Source organism: Taeniopygia guttata, chromosome 1 (genome assembly GCF_048771995.1).
Source record: "Taeniopygia guttata chromosome 1, bTaeGut7.mat, whole genome shotgun sequence".
Taxonomy (NCBI): domain Eukaryota; kingdom Metazoa; phylum Chordata; class Aves; order Passeriformes; family Estrildidae; genus Taeniopygia; species Taeniopygia guttata.
This window is the reverse complement of record NC_133024.1, coordinates 32,195,414-32,214,225: the sequence shown is the minus strand read 5'-3', so window position 1 is coordinate 32,214,225 and position 18,812 is coordinate 32,195,414. Positions and strand designations below refer to the sequence as shown.

Below are 18,812 nucleotides of genomic sequence, written 5' to 3'. Positions count from 1 at the left end.
CCTAGAAGCTCTCTCTTTGACCTACATGTGCTTATGCAATACCCTTGAAGAAGAACAAGGAAAAAAAGTCTGTTGAAATTAAAAATTTCTTTTCTTTTGAGAGAAAGAGAGCTAGTGGTAGTCTTAAATTACTTGAGTTTTCCTGAAAAAATAAAGCTGTATGAATGATACAATATGTTATAGATTGTGAAAATACTGCATTTAGAATCATAGAATGATTGAATTGATTAGATTAGGGAAGATTTTTAAGATCATTGAGGACAAGCATTAATCCAGTATTGCCAAGTCCATGACTAAACCATAGTGACATCCGTGCCATACAGTAATGTATTTTAAATCTTTGCGTATATTTGGGGATTTCAGCTCAATGGGAACATACAGGCAGATGTTACATGACCTTCTAGACACTGTCCTGACACGCTACCTGTGTTTCATAAGTTACAGTACAAGCCCTCTGTTGGTCTCTGCATGTTTGGCAACAGCCATGCCACATTCAGCTCCTGGCTTTGTCCACAGTAGAAGCTGCCAAGAGGGCAGAAATGTGCCAGGTATATGGGTATGTGATGTAGAAAAAATTAGTTTACTTTGTACTTCTTTCCTTTCTCATTGCCCTCTTTTATGAAAATGAATGCATGAGTAGCCATTTCCTATTCCATCAATCTCTGCCAGTACACTGAAATATCAAAATAGTAGTGACTCATGCATTCTGGGAAAGATAAAGTGAACATATACTATTTTGACTTTATCACTGCTCTGTAATTCAATTGCCTATGTTTTTTTTTTTTCATTCTCTTTGGTTTTGTCCTTCTTGATCTCATAGAAATCATAGAAACCTTACATTGTCCAAGTGCAGGTGTCTGAAGTTCTTTCAATCAGAATAGATAAGGAAGTTGCTATTCAGTACTTCTGAGTGACCAGAATGGTTTAGTTTTATGTCCCAGTGATTACAATTCCTGATGGTGAATTAAGAGTTCTGGGATCGCATCTGTATAAGCACTTAGAATAAGGTAGTCCCTGTCCCTTTGTAGAGAAAATGGACAACATTAAAAGGGAAATATTTGATAAACATTTACATTTTGGGTCACAGAGAAATTTCATCATACAAAGACACTACCACCAAACAAGACCTGCATAGGATTACCTCCTCAACTATTTTACTTTAGTATTCCCACTAAATCAAAAAAAAGAGGGCATGTCTAAAGGGAGGTTAATCTTAAGATGCCCTGTATTCCTAAGGTTGTTCAAGTTAGCAGAGCCCTGTTTCCCTACAGCAGCTGGAAGCAGAATCTAAAGAAATTACTGTAGATACAAGTATCTGCTCTACAGGCATTTAAAAGTTAGGTAAGATAAATTTCCTTCATTGGACATCAGCAACTTCCTGATAATTCTCCGAGGATATATACTCATACCATGGCAAAGGTGCATAATTCAATAACAATTATACTCCCAATGAATCCATGACATTGTACTCCAAAGCAGATATGGATATGTGCATGAACAGGTAGCTCAGAACACTGCAAATCTTTCCATCATGTCTGATTATGAAAGAGGCATGGATGTTTAAACGAAGAACAGATAGATAGCACAGTAAGAAAACTGTGTTTTGTGTAACTTCTCTTAAAGACATAAAATTATTATTGTCATCATTAACAGAAACAAAACCCAAGGAAAAAGACTCGAAACCTCTGAAGTAGGACAACCTTTTTACATTGAAATCAATTAAGTACATGCTGCTCTCTTAAAATGCACCACTTAATTTTAAGGAGCTTACGGTATGAATAACAAGGCCATAAAATGTTAATAACTATAATAACTGTAGCTTATATGATATTTTTTAACTGTGCGGAACTGTAATGTGACAAGGAACAATAAAAAGAACTTACAGACATTACTTGGGTTAGGAAAGGTTGAGAGATTTTACAGAAAAAGCTCCACTCTTTGACCTCCTTGACCTTGAATGAATAAAGGTCCAGAAAAGTGAAGTGACCAGGTAGTTTTTTTCAAGCCATGGCTTGGGAATTGCCATCATATTTATTTTGTTACTGCTGTTTATATATACTGTAATGCCTCGAGCCCTCGTCATGAGTTGATGTTGTAAGCACTGAAAAATACAGATTAAAATGACAATCTCTGTCTCTCAGAGCTTCTATGTAAAGTGTAAGGAAAGAGAAAACAGCCTCATGCGAAGAGACAGGGCAACAGGAGAAAATATTTTCTTTCTTGATTAGCCTGATAAGCAATGGCAAATTTCTTGAGTTTTTTTTCTTTTTCAGCAGGCTCAATGGTAAAGGATCTGTAAGAAATTCCAGCTTTGTAGAAGATTTTGGAAGGCCCCTGTCAGACAAAGAGGCTGTCTGGTAGGGGTTCCAATAATGTCTTTTACATGTCTGGGAGTAGACTGAAGGAGATAGGACACTGAGCTGTAGATCTGAGCCAATCCAGAATGAGAAAGGTCCTTTGGAGGATATATGAAAAAAACAGTCCAAGAATTTGGACCCATCAGAATCAATGAAGGGTAAAAAATAATTCAGATATGCTGCAAAAGGATAGCAAGCCAAGGAGAACAGGATATAGTATTCAAGCCAGTTTCTGAAAGCTTGAAAAATGTTCAACATTCCTTCTCTGCTCTGCTGCTTGTGAGCACACAACTAATAGGAGGTAGAGGCATCTTTGGAATTATTCATCATTGCTCCAGTCAAAGTCGTTGAAGTACAAGAGACTCATTCTGCCTTTGAGAATCACCTATCCAACACAAGACAGAAGCATCTGGAATGTACACTCTGGATGGGTAGTTTCATCCAAATTTAAGTGCAAGTTTCAGCGGTTGCTGAAATTGATAGCCCAGCTAAGGTGAGGAGCTAGACCCCTATGTCCCCAGGTCAAATCAGGAGCAAGTCTGGGCACGTGCCCCCTATAAGCATATGCCTAGTCATGTGAAACAGCACATTCTGGCAAATTCAGTGTTTACATGAACACAAACAGGCCTCATTCTGTTCTCTGGCAGGTGGAAAGCCCACTAGCAGGAAAAAAATATTTATGTATAGATAAATACAACATGTATCCATTCAGTTAGGGTACTCAGTCTGCCCAGTAGCTGACACTGGATCACCAGTTTCCTACTTGCCCCTTCTAGAGACACACACACACACACACACACACCATTTATGTGGTCAATTCCCAAACACTACAGTCTCTTCAGCATTTGGCCTGTACCCTCAGTCCCTCCAGTTGCTATGTCATGGAATTATAGAATCATGGAATCAAAGAATGGCTTGGGTTGGAAGAAACCTTCATCTAGTTCCAAACCCCATGGCAAGGCCTCCCTTGGTCAAGGGATATGTTCCACTGGACCAAGTTGCTCGAAGGCTCATCCAACCCAGCCTTGAACACCTGCAGGAATGAGGAACCCACAGCTTCTCTGGACAAACTGCCCCAGGTCTCATCACACTCAGCTGTCACACCCCCAGTTACACATACACCCCATCAGTTTATGACCCTACTCACCAGTTAGCCTGACTTTATATTTACTGGTGTTGGCACACTGCCATATGCACTTGCACTTGCTCCAGTTGCTGGTACCAAAACCACAAAGGTCCAAAATCAACAGATGTTTCTGATGATGCTGTACCTTTTTCTGCTCAGGGCTGCTGCAAATCAGTACTTACAGAAACCTTTGCAGAGGCAATCCTGGAAAAGCAATCTATTGTTGCATTCATTCCTCTTGGCAATGAGGAAACTAAATTACCTATTATGACAAAATTGTAATTTTTGCCTGAAAAACTATGACACAGGATTAGGAAGCTGGTGTTTGCTGTATATCCTCAGAAGCACCTAAGACTGCCTCTCCTATCAGAAAAAAAAAAAAAAAAAAGTCACCGTAAAAGGATCTGTGCACAATGCAATCATCTTCCATTCAGAGAACACAAGATGAGGAGTCAAAATACTGTTGGCATTTAAAAATGCTGGGTTGTTGGCACAGTTTGTGAGGCACAACTTTCCAGAGGAAGAGGACAATGATACCCTGCCTTCCTTTGGGACATATTTCTTCTGGGAGGCAAAAGGAAATGAAAATTATAATTATACTTTCTCAGGTGCAACAGGAAGCAATGCTGTTTCCACTGTCACCTCCTGTTGGGCAAAGAAATGGTCACAGGAAAAAAGAGAAATAGCAGGTCCAGGGGTTTTCCATTACTTAGTTCATAGAATTGTGGAATCTTAGAATGGTTTGTGTTGGAAGGGACTATCATCTTGTTCCAGCCCCCACCACGGTCAGGGACACTTTCCACTAGACCAGGTTGCTCAAAGCCCCATCCAGCCTGGCCTTGAACACTTCCAGAGATGGGGCATCAACAGCTTCTCTGGGCCATCTGTGCCAGAGCCTCACCATCCTCACCCTAAACTCAGTGTAGGACAAACCCTGTGCCAGTTCCTCTAAATGACCTTTAGAATCATGGGATCATTAAGTTTGGAAAAGTCCTCCAAGGTCATCGAGTCCAACCTTTGTCCAAACACCACCATGTCAACTAAATCACAGCACTGAGTGCCACATCCTGTCATTTCTTGAACACTCACACTTTACAGGCTTTGCATCTTAGAGCATGGGCAGCGGTGTCCCATGGCCATGCTACTTCACTATAGGGCTTAGCCTATAGTAAGGCTAAACCCTATACATTACTGAATATATATATATATAAAGTATATATATATACTGAAGCCCTTTCACATTACTGGAATGTGGCAAGCACTCGGATAGTATTTTTGTACAGAGCATAGGCAGGAAAAACTGATAATTTCACTGTTTTTGCCCATGTACCCTCTTAAGAGTTTTAATCTGTCATGAATGACTGCATGCTAAATATCTAGGCAGATAGATTAGTTACATGCCAATCCAAAGAGAAGTAATCACCTCTTTCTGTAAGATTTGTTTGCATGGGAGATTGCAGGAAATTAATTCCAAATTAATTTTTAATGGTTTAATGAAGCAATGTGAATACATATTATTAGGAAATCAATGCCTATATGAATTAGCTTACTTACATCACTTTACATTCATATAGTTATGTAATTTGGAGAAGTTTTCATGATTTTTGCTGTAGACAAGAGGCCCAAGCATTTTAGAAGTGACAGATCTCTTTGGACCCATCAAAAGCCATACTCCAAAATATTAAGAATAGACGTAGTCAGAGATGTTTCCATTGAAAATTCCAGTCTTTATGTAAAGAGAAAAATTCCAAAATGCTATTTTGGAATGAAAAAATCTAAATACAGAAAAAATCCAGTTCTCAACAAAAATTTTCTAATTTGACGTTGTTACCCATTAAAATAAAGTGGGTTTTGTTTGTTTGTTTAGTTTCTTTTGTTAAATAATTATATAGTAAGAGACTTTCAATTTAAAAGAAAATATGTTCATTCTTAAGCCACATAATTAATAAATCAGAATAAAATTCCTTAGAAGACAAAACTCAATCTTTCTACAGTCATTTTACTATCTCTGACATTCCTGGAACCACTTAAGTCAATAGCTCTGACCATTTAGAGGACATCTCAGGACCATTCTAAGATCTCTACCTAGATACATTTCAGTATTCAAGCAATGTTGCCTCCAAGCTTCTGCTTTTTCTTTTGTTTCTGATGTGTTTACTGCAGAACCAAGTGGAAAGGACACATCTCCTTCCATAGTGCTGAAATACCCATCAGGCGAAGGAAAGCTCAAAGGATGCACACCCACATCTTCCCACTTTGAATCCAGAACTTTACTCCTAGGAAAGTGAAGTTTCATAAAATTCAGCAAATTATTTACTAAATGTCAGCTGAGAACAGCAGAAGGGCCATTCTCACCTCTGAAAACACTGGGGAAATAAAATAGAGGGGAAAAAATAAGCATGCGAATGTGACAACAAAGGATGATGAAAAGGAAATAAGAGAAGACCTGGTCCTCTTTATCAGCAGACAAATCTAGCTGCTATTAGAGTCATCTTAGATCAGTTGGGATACTCAGGACCTCCTAAGTGTATTAAGGAACAGGGCCAGCAAATTAAGGTATTGTAGAGGGAGGAATTGACATTTGAGGTAGACACTCAAGAGTGCAGGTGTATGCATCTGCCTAGTGACACCGGGCTCATTTCAGAGAACTTGGACACTACAAGAATGCAATTGAACTCATCACACACATCCAAAAAAGGTCAGATGAATCACAGCAAAGAAATATCTTCCTCCAGTGAGAAAAAAATGATCATCAGTGACCAGCTAAGGTGAGAGACACAGCATAGACAGCTACAGATAACAGCAGTCTCATCCTTTCATCTTCAAACACCCAAAACAAATTGTTAACTATAACTGAAGTGCAATTTTATATTTTTTTTTACAATGCTTTCTATCTTCCTATAGAACTGAACACCCTGCAATTGTGTGTGTAAAACATCTCATTAACCTCCAAGGGTAGTGATTTCTTATTCAGTAGTAATTAGGTGAGTTTATACTGTGGAAAAGTTACAGATGGGCATTTAGCAATTCTGCAATAGGAACAAAAATTTGAGCAAGGAAATGTCCTCAATTTCTGATCAGGATGGATTTAGGACAGATATAAGTCTCATGCTTCAGGGTCACCTATTCAAACTTTGCTTAGTGCAGGCAAGCTGTTAATTTTAGCCTTACAGCTGTTAAGCTGTAAGGCTAAAATGAAATCATTTGCCATTATTATTTAATTCTTAATCATTCTGTATCAAATCTACCTCCACATCACTGATGACATTACTTGCTAACCCACACATGCCACTGTTCTGCCCATAATTAAAATATGATGCAGTAGCTTGTGGTTCCACTTTGCACTGTTGGCTACATAGCCCGTGTGAGGTACAGACGTAAGTCTCTAAAAATAGTATGTGTTAAATCTATAGATTATATCTATAGATTATAGATTACAATTATTATAGGCTATATCTATAGATTAAAGATTACAAAGGATCATATTTTGCACCTGGGAAAAGTGGAAAAATCCCATGTCTGACATAACAAGCATGTCGTATGTTATAAGGGCATATAATAATCAGGACACGGGGAATGGCTTCAAACTGAAAGAGGGTGGGTTTAGATTAGATGCTAGGAAGAAATTCTTCACTGTGAAGGTGGTGAGGCACTGGAATAGGTTGTCTAGAGAAAATAAGTATGTCACATTAATCCCTGGAAGTGTTCAAGGCCACGTTGGATAGGACACTGAGGAGCCGGATCTAGTGGAGGGTGTCCATGTCCATGGCAAGGTGGTTAGAGCTAGAGGATCCTTAAGGTCAATTCCAACCCAAACCATTCTATAATTATATAAATGGAATTTCTGTGCATATACAGGTCAACTTCACCTCTGCTGAAATTCTGATATAATATTGATTATTTGGACATTCTGTGTATCAAAAAAATTGAAAAGTTGCTCCTCTATGTTGGCCCATTACCAAACTATAATTAATCAAGTTGCAAAATGAAGATGAGTTTTCTGCAAAAAACATTTAATTTTACTTGGATTTATATATTCATAGAGGACAATTTTATAAAAATCCTCTTTAATAACAACAGCAAAATCTTTAATGCAGCTACCAGCAATCAATCAATTAGTTAATGGCCTATTGTTGTGCTTGTTGTCATCACATGGTGTGGGTGTCTTAATATATACCAGGCAAACTGCATAGTTGCCACCAATTTCAGAAAAGTTCTAATCAGCCATTTAATCAATTTTCATAGATTTGGGTTTTAATATCAATGAAGCACTGCTGTCTCCCTGCTTTATTCTTTATCATGTTTCTAAGAAAATATTTGCTTGGGGGGAATTTTTTTTTTAACTTATTGAGACGCATTCCTAGGACATATTGAAAGGATGAAGAAAAGGGGGAGCGACGAAAATGAATCCATTTAATTGAAAGAAATACAGGAACTTTGTCTGAAATGCACAAACTCAAGAATAAATGAAGTGCTCCAGCACTCTTTCTTTCAAAGAGTCTTCACTCTAAGTTTTGAGTAAACTTTAGTGAAACTAAATATCAATTTTATAGAACTTTACTGTTGGTATTGCCTGCAGCATTTTGTTTGGTAATATTGTCATTCTTGATGCCCTTCAGAAGAAAAATTAATTCTTAAATATACTGGCTCACCTACTAGCAGACAGTGTCCCCTTCCATAAAGAATATATATTTCAGCCTTTACTTTCCATATGTCATTATTGACAGTAAAAGGAGAAATAAATCTTATATCTTTTTGGTATCAAATACATTCCAAAAAACTGTGTTAAGTTACTTCTGGTGCTAAAGAGAGTTTTGCAGCTGGCCAAAAGTGATGCAGCATTTGAGGCATGTCTGATAAATCATTTTGCATCTTTCTCACCCATGTCCCACAGGATAGGCTTCTGTTTCTTAAACTAAGTTGTCTAGTATTAGAGAAGATTCCCTGGCATATCCCATTTGGTTTTGAATTGCTGTTCCACAAGTTGCTCAGTCATATCTATCCACTCCAAGGGAATGTTTTGGATAACCCGGCATGTCTAAAGCACCACTTCAGTATTTAGGCAATTGAATTCTTTCCAATCCAGTGCTGTAACAGCATCCTTATCAACAATAAAATTTATGAACTGAAGGATGAGAAGCATAAATTCACACTGGGTGGGGAGAAGAAACTCTAAGAGGTGATAATCTCAATATTTATATACAAGCCATGAAGCCTGAGCTGCTACAGCCTCTCTGTCTACCTCCAAGCTGTTTCAGAGCTTGGAGCACACCCCATGAATATGGAAAGAAATTATGTATTTCTAATTATTCTTATAGAGTTCCTCCATGGGACATTAAACTGTGTGTTATTGCTGGTACCTTTTCCTTTGAGGAAAGGCTTGAAATTAAAAAAAGAAAATATGATAAGGATCTTGTACCACCATAGAAGCCCCTTGCAGTCCTACTTTGCTTGTCATATAAAATTCACTCTTAATTTTGCTCTTGTCTTATGGCTGATTTGCTCATATACAATAATTCTGAGATTTTTCATGCAATTATTTATATGCTGTGTCCACAGAAATATATGCTTTCAGAGCATCTTCAGTGGTTCCTTTAAGAGAAAAAGTAAAAATCAAAGAATTCTGTCCTTATAAGTATTACAGTACCTGCAATATTGCAGAAGTATTATCACATGCTTTGGACGTCAGATAGACATGAGGAAAATAAAGTCAGCTTTCTCCCCCCCCATATGCAGTGGGCTGTATTTGGATCATATTTATCCCAAGAAACATATGGATGACCATAAGAAGTACATTAATTGACATTTTGTGGCCTGTAAAGGATGGAAAATCTACCCTAATAAAAACTAATTTAGCAATTTCTTCTTGCTGGGGCATATTCAAAGCACAGAATGGTTTAAATATGCCCATTATATATATATATATATATGTTTTTTGTTTTTTTAATGGGAAAGTGTGAAAATCTTTTAGAATTATCTTAATAGTATTCAAATTTGGACCAGCAACCAAACTGTCTCTCCCGATTCAATGCTAATAGACTTTGCTCCTGTGGTAAGAGATTTCTTGGTGTAAGAGAGTCAGTACTGCCAAATACCTTAGTCCAGAAAATTAAAATTTAGAAATTTTCCTTTTGTTCCAGTACATGAGACAATATAAGACACATTAAGAAAGATTTCTAATCTTTTTTTTCATTTTATGTGCATGTGGTCTTGTAAATTATTTGCACTTAATACTTCCACAGCACTTTCATTTTTAATGAATGCCTTCCAAAATAAATTGGGGTTTATATATACAGCTTCTTCTCTAAAAATCACTTGCCTATTCTAAGTATGGAGGTAAAGGATACAGTTGGAGAAGTTCTTCCTGCTTTACAAACTGAGAATTAAAATACATAGGGATGGTCACACCTCTGGGCATGTGCCACAACAACAATTTTTCAAAATGCACAGAAAACAAACATGGAAATTACCAAGAAAATAAAATCCAGAGACCGAAACTCTTCCTGTTCAACTGTAATCAGTTGGGTAGGCCTAATGACCAAATACAGGGAAAGGAAGTGCTGTATTCATATTACTTAATCCTGGAGAATAGGGCAGGATTGGGTTAGCTGCATATAGGTCTTGGGTGATAAGTCAGCTGTGCAGCACATCCCAGCTGGACTCCAGCCCTTCCTCTATGGGGGTCAGGCTTCCTTGTGTCTTGTCTTTCATGTGGAAAGCATCCATACGATGGGTGTGAGGCAACCTTTGCCCAGAACCCTGCTGGGAATTCACTGCAGCCCAAGAAGAGGTGCGGAGGATCCTGGAATCGGTGTTCAATGCCTGTTATGTCCTTCCACTGAATGTGGTTGAGAAGCAGGAGATGAGGATGCTGCAGGCTGGTGGAAAGTTATTTCTTCTAGAAGAGCAGCAGAGCTGGATGGGGCAAACTAGGAGAGAACTGGGCTTCTGCATGCACTGGGAGCCACTGGGGCAGGCACAGAGTCAGGGGCAGAAAGATGAAGAGAACAAGAAGGCTCTTAACCCAGATCTTGTAGAGGTAAATTGGGAATAAAGGGGCCTCCCTATGGAACAGATCAACAGAGTGGGGTTTTGTTTCAAATTACTTTGAATTTTACTGAACAAGTTATGTGGCTTCTCTATTTTACACAGTTTGATTATCACCTTGATATTCTTATAAAAGTTAGGTCTAGATTTGTCAAGCCCCTTTGGGGTTTTTGGGGCCCTCTGTTTAAGAAGAAGGTGTTGACAGGCTCAGTTTCAAGTACTGACTGACTCTGGGACTCATCAAAGACACTTTCCAGACCTGAAGAGAAAATTACCCCCTGAAGCAGGAGGCCATAAAGCCACTATAAATATCTCCATTTGCCACACACCTTTTCTTCTCTCTGCCTCCCATCCATTGCTTGTCAGATCTTGGTCTTTTTTATCTCCCCGGCACTGCTTCTTCTGTACCACAAGAAGTCAGGTTTTCTTAGGAATTAAGATATAAGTAATAAAGTTCCTATCATATTTATTCTATAGCCGACCTTATAGTCTTACACTGCTCTGAGATAAGATGAATGATTACATAAAGAGAGGGGCTGTTTCAAGTGAGTCTCTTGGGAGCCACGGATATTCCTGAGCCAATCTGGGGTGGTTGCTATAGAGAATCATTAACCCGTCATTACAGAATAAATAACATGAGAGTCAGGAGAAGGTCATACCAATCCTGTCTCTTTTTGTAAACTATCTTTAAAGTGTCTGGTCAATGTCACATCTCACCTGCTCACCTACACAGCCCGTTTGCATTTCTGCTCTCTCTGCTTATCCCGCAGTGCAGTAAATCTGCAAAGCAACGCCATCCCTATCATGCAGCTCTAGCATTGCCCTGTACCCTCAGTGCCTGCCCAGACAGCCAATCTGTGTAAGAAAAGTCTTCATATTTCTAATGAAGGAGTTTAGATTTAAAGAAGAATAATGTTATCATTACTATTTAAATTCTTTATTACCTCATTTTTAATACAAACAAATGGGCATTGGGTACTGAGCTAAGAATTTCAAGAGGATATTTAGCCACAGAAAATACATATTTGCAATAAAATATAACTTTTCTTCCATTCTTGATCATTGCAATTTCCCTTCAGATTTTCCAAGCAATTGTACTGTTTGTGTTACAGCATTTTATAGCTAATATCACTGTCAAAGTTGCAAAGTGCTTGCATTTAAAATTATCTCTCCTGGCAGATGCACCTGAAACAGATGCAAACTCTTCCTCAAAAGAACTAAATATCTTGGTTTTTTCCCTTTATTTACACAGGGGAAATGGCTTTCACCAGGCTTTTCTGGCAAAAAGCTTTATTTATCCTTTTCTTTCAAAGGTCATATTTGTATGAAATTAAAGCAGTCCCTTAGGATAAGGAGGAACAGAAGTTCCTGCCTGTCTAACCTTGGTCATTGAACAGACATATCAGTCCATGAAGCCAGTGTAGTTTGGAAACCCAATCTGTTTTAAAAACAGAAGGCTGTATTTAATTACAACTGGACCAAGTTTAGCAGTTGGGCTGGGGAGTACAATTTCCTTGCTATTTATAAAGACACCCAAAACATGATGTGCAGTGTATTGTGCATCTGCCTAATGTCAGATGACCTGCACTCCATTGAAGTTTCCATTCTTGTTCCTCAGCAGATAATGGCAGATAAACTGGTGGTACAGGGAATAGGTTTTTTGAGGTTAGAGAGAGATTTGGGAGTGGAGAGTGATAATTTGTGAGGTATTTAGATTATTCACAAGATTCAACATTTGAGGGAATTGATAATGTTCAATTGACTCAATGTTCTTAGAGGTCTTTTCCAACCTATATGGTTCTCTGATTTTATTCTATGAATAACCAGTTAAAAACCTGAAAAGAAAGACTTTTAAAAATTCCAAAGACTGATGTTTGCTATAATTCCAGTTTCTTTGTCTCCCAGCTAGAATTCTGTTTCGGAAATTAATCATTTCAAAATAGTGACAGCATTTGAAATGGAGGAAAAATGCTAAAATGGATAGTACAAGTTTCAGTTAAATCAAAAGTTTTTTACTAGCCTAAATGTTATTTTCAAATGAAATACAGATTACTTGGTAAGAAAGTGTGCATTTTGGTTTGTCCCAAAAAGAATACATAGTGAGTTTACATATATGCATATACATTTTATGTATATATAATATTTATTCATTTATTTCTTTATATCTGGGTATTAAGATTAACAATCTCTCATCTCTAGGCTGCAAGTTAATGCAAATGTCATGAGCACATGAGATCCAGGGGGAGGGAATTTGGAACCCAGTTCAAGTGTGTTAGCTTTGGGAAGGCATGAGTTCCAGTCAGAACAATGCCTGCTTCTAACCTCTGGATGTGCAGATATCTACAGAGCCAACTTGTTGAATCCATCAAACAATGCTTCCATTTATCCCTTTGATGGTGAATTGTCACTGAAATAGAGACTTTGACTAAATAGCTATGTACAGCTGGTAACTAATGCAGGGTTGTCTGTAGCAGTCTGAACAAGGTTTAATGGAGCTTTATTGCTTTTCATAGAGTTCTATTGTTTTCAAGTCTATTGTCCTATAATATCTGCTAGGATTATTTTAAATACTTTTGACACTTTTTGTTGAAAGGAAAAGACACCTGCTAGTCCTTGAGACCTGAGGATTTCTTCTTTCCTAGACTGCTGGATATAAGGCTGCTGTTTTTTTCCATTTTGGGGTCCATCCATGAGCAGGGATGAATGTGTAATTCCATGCACACACTTGTATGTGAACAGACGAGTACAAACAGGGAACCTTAACAACACCTGCAGAAACAGAAGCAGTGTAATGTCACATGGGCTTCAGTAGTATTGATAGCCCTGTCCTGTGCTTTCCTCTCCAGCTGGTCAGGCTTCAAAATTATTCCCACTTCATATTCCACTGCTTTGTTATTTTAGCATGCTGGTTCTTTCACTGATTTTGTATCTCCATAAATAAACAACCTGCACCCACTTGTTTCTCCGTATTGGCTTCAGTTTTTTTCAAATCTGAACTCAAATACTGTATTTCTGCTATAGTTGCTCATGTAATCTCAGCCCTAACCAGTCTTACAGCTGCTGCTGTGTCTGCACTGTGTGTGCCCTGACAAGGATCTGCTCCCCAAAAGCTCCTAAGCCCCCTTGTCTATTTATGTGTGGGTTTTGGCTGTGTCTGATCAGACTCCTCCTTAAGGACCCATGGAATCCATCCATCCCTGCAAGCTTTGGCCAGAGTCTCACAGAGTAATTTGCTGCATCCCGTGGTTTCTTGTGTTATATGCAGTGGCTTTTTTCTTGCTCAGCATAGAGCAGAGCGTAATCACCTGGCTTACATACCTTAACAACTCCTTGTCACTAAGTTTTTATCACCCACTTTTAAGGTTAGATCCAAACCCACCAACCTCAATAGATACCGTCCGTGAGCCTTGGATGAAATCTTTAATGATACTGCCTAACTTTGAAAGATAATTGGGAACCTTTAATACTGAAAGAGTGAGCAATTTTTGCCACCATCTGGGCACAAATAATTTTCTCTGATCAGTAGAAGTAACCTTCCACATGAAGCAACTCTAGTAATTGGGAATCAGATACCAAGTCCATCTGCCTAATGTGTTGATTCTTTGGTTTGACCATCTGGCACTCAGGTAGAGATGGATTAAAAGCTTTACAATAAAATTGATTCCCCTTTGGCTGAATTCCCCAGGAAACTGTAGTATCATTATTTTCCCGTTGCCTGTGTTTTTGACTTTCGGACTAAAAATTTAAATTTAAAGCTGTTTAAGCTATATTTGTGTCTGTTACACTTGTGTTTAATTGCTAACCAGAAAACAGCAAGAAATGTTTCTTTCTGACATTCCTCACCTCTTAAAATCCATGCATGACTACAGCAGATGATATCAAGATATCAGGAGCTCCCCATAAATCAGAACTAATAGAATTAACATTTCATATTCTCTGAGCTGATTCCTTTTTAGTTGACATTACTGTATCTGTAAGGGTTCTACATTTTTAACTCATTAATTCAGACATAAGGATACTACCTAATTAAGTGCACAGAGTAGTCCCAGAGAGACTTCAGAAAAATGTTTGCATTCAGGACTCCAAATTTATAAACTGCTATTCATTAAAAAAAGTTAAATTAGTTCTCTTTCAAATAAGGATAGTATTTACAGCATGAAGACCTGGCTGAGGTCAGAATCTATTTCTGGTCTTCACAAGAAAAATTGGAAAAGACAATGCATTGGGTGAACACTGATATATTGATTTAATTTTTTAATCTCTTGGCATTACTGACATTACACAGTCCTACACTTTCTAAGTGCAGTCCCCTTTCCCCTTTTGCCCTCCAAAATTGGTAATGTATTTTATAATATATTAACAAGGAAGAGAAGAACCACATCATTAAAAGCAAAGTTATTTTTTCTCTGTTGTGAAAGATTATGCTCTGACATTTTTGACAATTTCCTCTTTAAAAAAAGTTGCAAATGCATTTCTTTGCTTGTATATGTATTAAGTTCCATGTATTTGTAATGATTGGAATCTTGCCATAAAAAATAAAAGCCTATAAAACAATTAGGAAGCACACAAGCTAATAATAAATATTAGGTTTTTTTATGGACTTTAATTAAATTATTCTTATCTGATTATACGTGTTCAAAGTAACTTTTTAGGAGTCAGCTTTTTCCTAGATATGGCTATCCATTAAAAAAAGAAAAAAAAAAAGAAAGGCATCATCTTCTGCTTATTGTCAAGGACTAAACAATGCAGAGGAAGAATTTTCTCATCCTGAAGAAAAATATTAAAATGTGTAAAAATAAAAAGCCTTAAAAAGCAATAAAAAGTCCTTTGTAGACTTTTGGTAAAACAGAAGCTTAATCAAACAGTGATAAAGGTGTGGTAGGTTCTGGAGTCCTGATATTTAGTACTAAAACATGGACATCTTGGTTATAGAGAAAGAGTTATGATGAATCAAAGATAATACAGATGGGCAGAGATCAAATTTGAGATTGAGAGCTGTACTTGTCCAGAGTGGGATGAATCAATCTCAGTTAGCTGGTGTTTCTAAGTCTAGACAAAGCCCCTTTGACAGGCAGTAGGGGGTGAAAGAAATGCTCTTTCTAAATTACCTCAAGTAGCAATGTCAGCTTTTGTACAGGATGCAGCAATACAGACTGGTTGAAAAACAGGCAAAGGAAATTGCCGGCGCTCCTCTCCCCGACGCCCTTCCTCAGCCCTGGCTAGCTCTTCTGGGGAGAGGTGCGGGCAGGTTTCTAGTGCTTCCCGCTGGACCCTCGCGGGCTTTGGGAAGCGCTATCGGAGTTCCAGAGAGCAGCCAGCGACCCCACGGCGAATTATGAGGAGAGTCTTTCTCTGGGGGCGAATTGCATTTATTGTAATCCAACGGGGAATACAATAACTCGAAGGGGACCAGGCGTGCCGCGCCGGCATTTGCCGGAAAGGCGCGGGCGGGGCGGAACGCGCTGGAGCCAGCCAGAAGAAAGCGCGAAACGAACCGCGCAAACGAAATAAATACGGAGTGGGGGAAAACCGAACAGCCAATGGGGTAAAACCGCAGAGTGGTTCGAGGGTGGTGTGATATGGGGGTACATCCAATGAAGGATAGACAGGGGAAGGGTCCCAGGTCCTCTACCTATCACCCGGCGTTCTGGGTGGAAGATTCTAGGTGGATGGGAAGGGACACCGAGTGACGGACAGGCATCTGGGGGAAACAGGGGGATGACTTAGCACTTTTGGGGATAACGGACACGCGGGGGAAAGGCGGGAAAACTCGGGGAGAAACCGTTACAGAACCGGGGGTACATGGAACAAACCTATACATAATACAAATGTAATAAAACACAAAAAACACAACTCCACAGGAAATGCTGGAAAATTCAGAACAATTGTGGGAATTCCAAATAATAATTAATTCTCCAGTGTAAATATTGGACATTTGCAATCATTTAAATTAGATTGAATTCAACTGGGAGGAGAAGTGCTGTTTATGTTCTATCTTACATCAATTACTGCAGGAATTATAGCAGATGATGGAAAACTAGAGAATTCTACCTGAACTCTACAGGCAATCTGGAATCTGAATTGATAATGAGAAATGTTTAAGAAATAAATCCAACTCAGTTTTTACCAACTCAGACACAGCCTACACAAAGTTTTTGCTGGGGAGGCACTGCTGATCAGCAGTGTTCAAATGTAGATCACTAGGTGTGGGTGCTCACAAGCCTCACATGCTTCAGCAGAACTGGGACGCTGTCTCTTCCTTCCTGGTTTTGTTGCTCTTACATGCTTTACACACACTTTGGAGTGTGTGATCCCAGTAATCCATGGCCCTTAAGACTTCTACAGAGCTCAATTAAGTCCAATTAATTTAAACTCCTTTTTGTAGGAGGCAAGTGTGTGGTTTCACAATGAATCCTGAAAAATGTTCACTTGATAGTAAATAACTCTCCCTTCAACCTTCAAAAGCCTTTCCATACAGGAAGGAAATAATAATGGCAACCATATAGATGTCATAATAAGTAGGTTTATATGCTTTTCTCTGGGTTGATTTCTTTTCTCTCCTGTGTGTTCCTGGGTAATAGGTCTGAGAATGGCAAGTATAGCCAGTCACAGCATCCCCATGCAATAAAGTCTTCATTTGTGAACATGCAACCAGAATTTCTGAGTTTTTTAGAGGAAAGTTATCCAACTCGCTGAACACTTAAACACTCACAAAAAAAAAATCCTATAAAATGTATGAACCTTTCAGTATGTATACTCCATCATACAGGATGTATGTAACTGTTACGATTTATCAGTGCATGTTTACAGAGAATTGTGAAACTCAGAATTTTACTATACCCAAGGATACCTTTGCCCTGTATTTGGGCCACTAAAAACCTTATGTTGTACCACACCATTCTTTCACACAACTTCCCCTCTCAAGAGGTATGATGACTTAGTTCTCCAGATCCTGTAAATCCACCCTGGCTCATTTAATTCAGTAGAACTTCTGAAAACCACCTGAAACCAACACCTAAAGCTGGAGTGTACACTTTTAAATGTATACCAGAAAACTCCCTTCATATTAATTCAGTTCTCTGAGGCCTCTGTTCTAGACCAGTGTTCCTAAACAGAATTAATTATTTGCTAAATATTTCACAGATCTACACAGGCGAACTGTTCTGGTTCACATTTTAAGATGAATTATTATGACCATGTTTTAACTTTTGAGTATGTGTGTACTGTGAAACTTTCACATCTTCTCATTCAATAGAGAAAAAGTAGGAAAATGTTAAGCACATAAAAGAAGAGATTTTTTTCAAAGCAGACCTCTTCCCTATGCAATAAAATAATATTTTAATATTTTTAATAAAGGCAAGATCATAATTTTAATGTAACACCTAAAGGAAACTACTTTTTTAAAAGTAACAAAACAACACAAATCATCTTAATAATCCTAATAATCCTATTCATCTTCTCAGATGAAAAAATAAAGGCTGCTAATTTTTATCACAATGTTCATTTTGTAATCAAAATTCTCACAGAGATGCTGCCATGTTTGTTAAATGTGGGCCTCATTGTATTACGATAAAGAGGTTCCTATTCATGCCACAGATTGCTTGTCCTTTTGAGATACATTTAGTCCATTTCCATAGCATGAAAAGAATGGAAAATTGTAATTAAGTGCAGTAGCGTATACAACACTATAATCATAATTGCTAGAATTATATTCACAATTTTCCTCACATGTTTTGCAGATGCATTCTCTTTTATCTACATGCCACGTAGTTCATATTCCCATTTTGTAGAAGTTGCCATCAATTTGTCGCCACATGTTTTATGTGTCACCATGTATTTTTCCCCTCCTCCTTTGTGGAGGAGAACAAGGGTCTGATTCACTAGAAATGTCCTGTAGATTTTGTTGTTTCTCCACTTCTCCAAGCCCCAAGGGAGACCATCCACTTTGCATCTGGTTTGTCATTTTCTCAGCCATATACTGGATTATCTGCTTTAAAAAACCCGTACCAATTGTGTGCTCAGCCCATCAGCCTGGAAGTTCAAAAAGTGCAAAGTACTTCTCTCTGGGAGAAAAACTGCAAAATGCACTTGGGAACAGAGATTTTATTAATAGCTAGTGGCTTTTGTAGGCCTCATGTTGAAACCTTCCAGAGTGCTGTAAATAGCATCATTTGTACCAATTTATAATGTAAAACAAAGGTCTCCATCCAGCTTTAGTATTAGTTACTGAGTCCTAGGAATTCATAGTTCATAAAATATAAGGATTTTTTTTCTTCCCTTGC

The 18,812-nt window shown here is 38.1% G+C and overlaps 1 protein-coding gene across 39 annotated transcripts in view; it reads left to right on the top strand.

Moving 5' to 3' along the window:
* Window positions 1-18,812, top strand: part of TENM4 (teneurin transmembrane protein 4) — a 1,535,912-nt gene that overhangs the window by 707,696 nt on the left and 809,404 nt on the right. Inside the window, exon 6 of one of the 39 annotated variants that reach the window (XM_072936872.1) lies at window positions 2,274-2,357. The exons of 37 other annotated variants lie outside the window; for them this stretch is intronic. The gene's annotated coding sequence lies outside the window, so the exon portion shown is untranslated. Of the gene's footprint in view, window positions 1-2,273; window positions 2,358-18,812 lie in introns of those variants that run through there. One more of the 39 variants, XM_072936879.1, reaches the window with a different exon arrangement.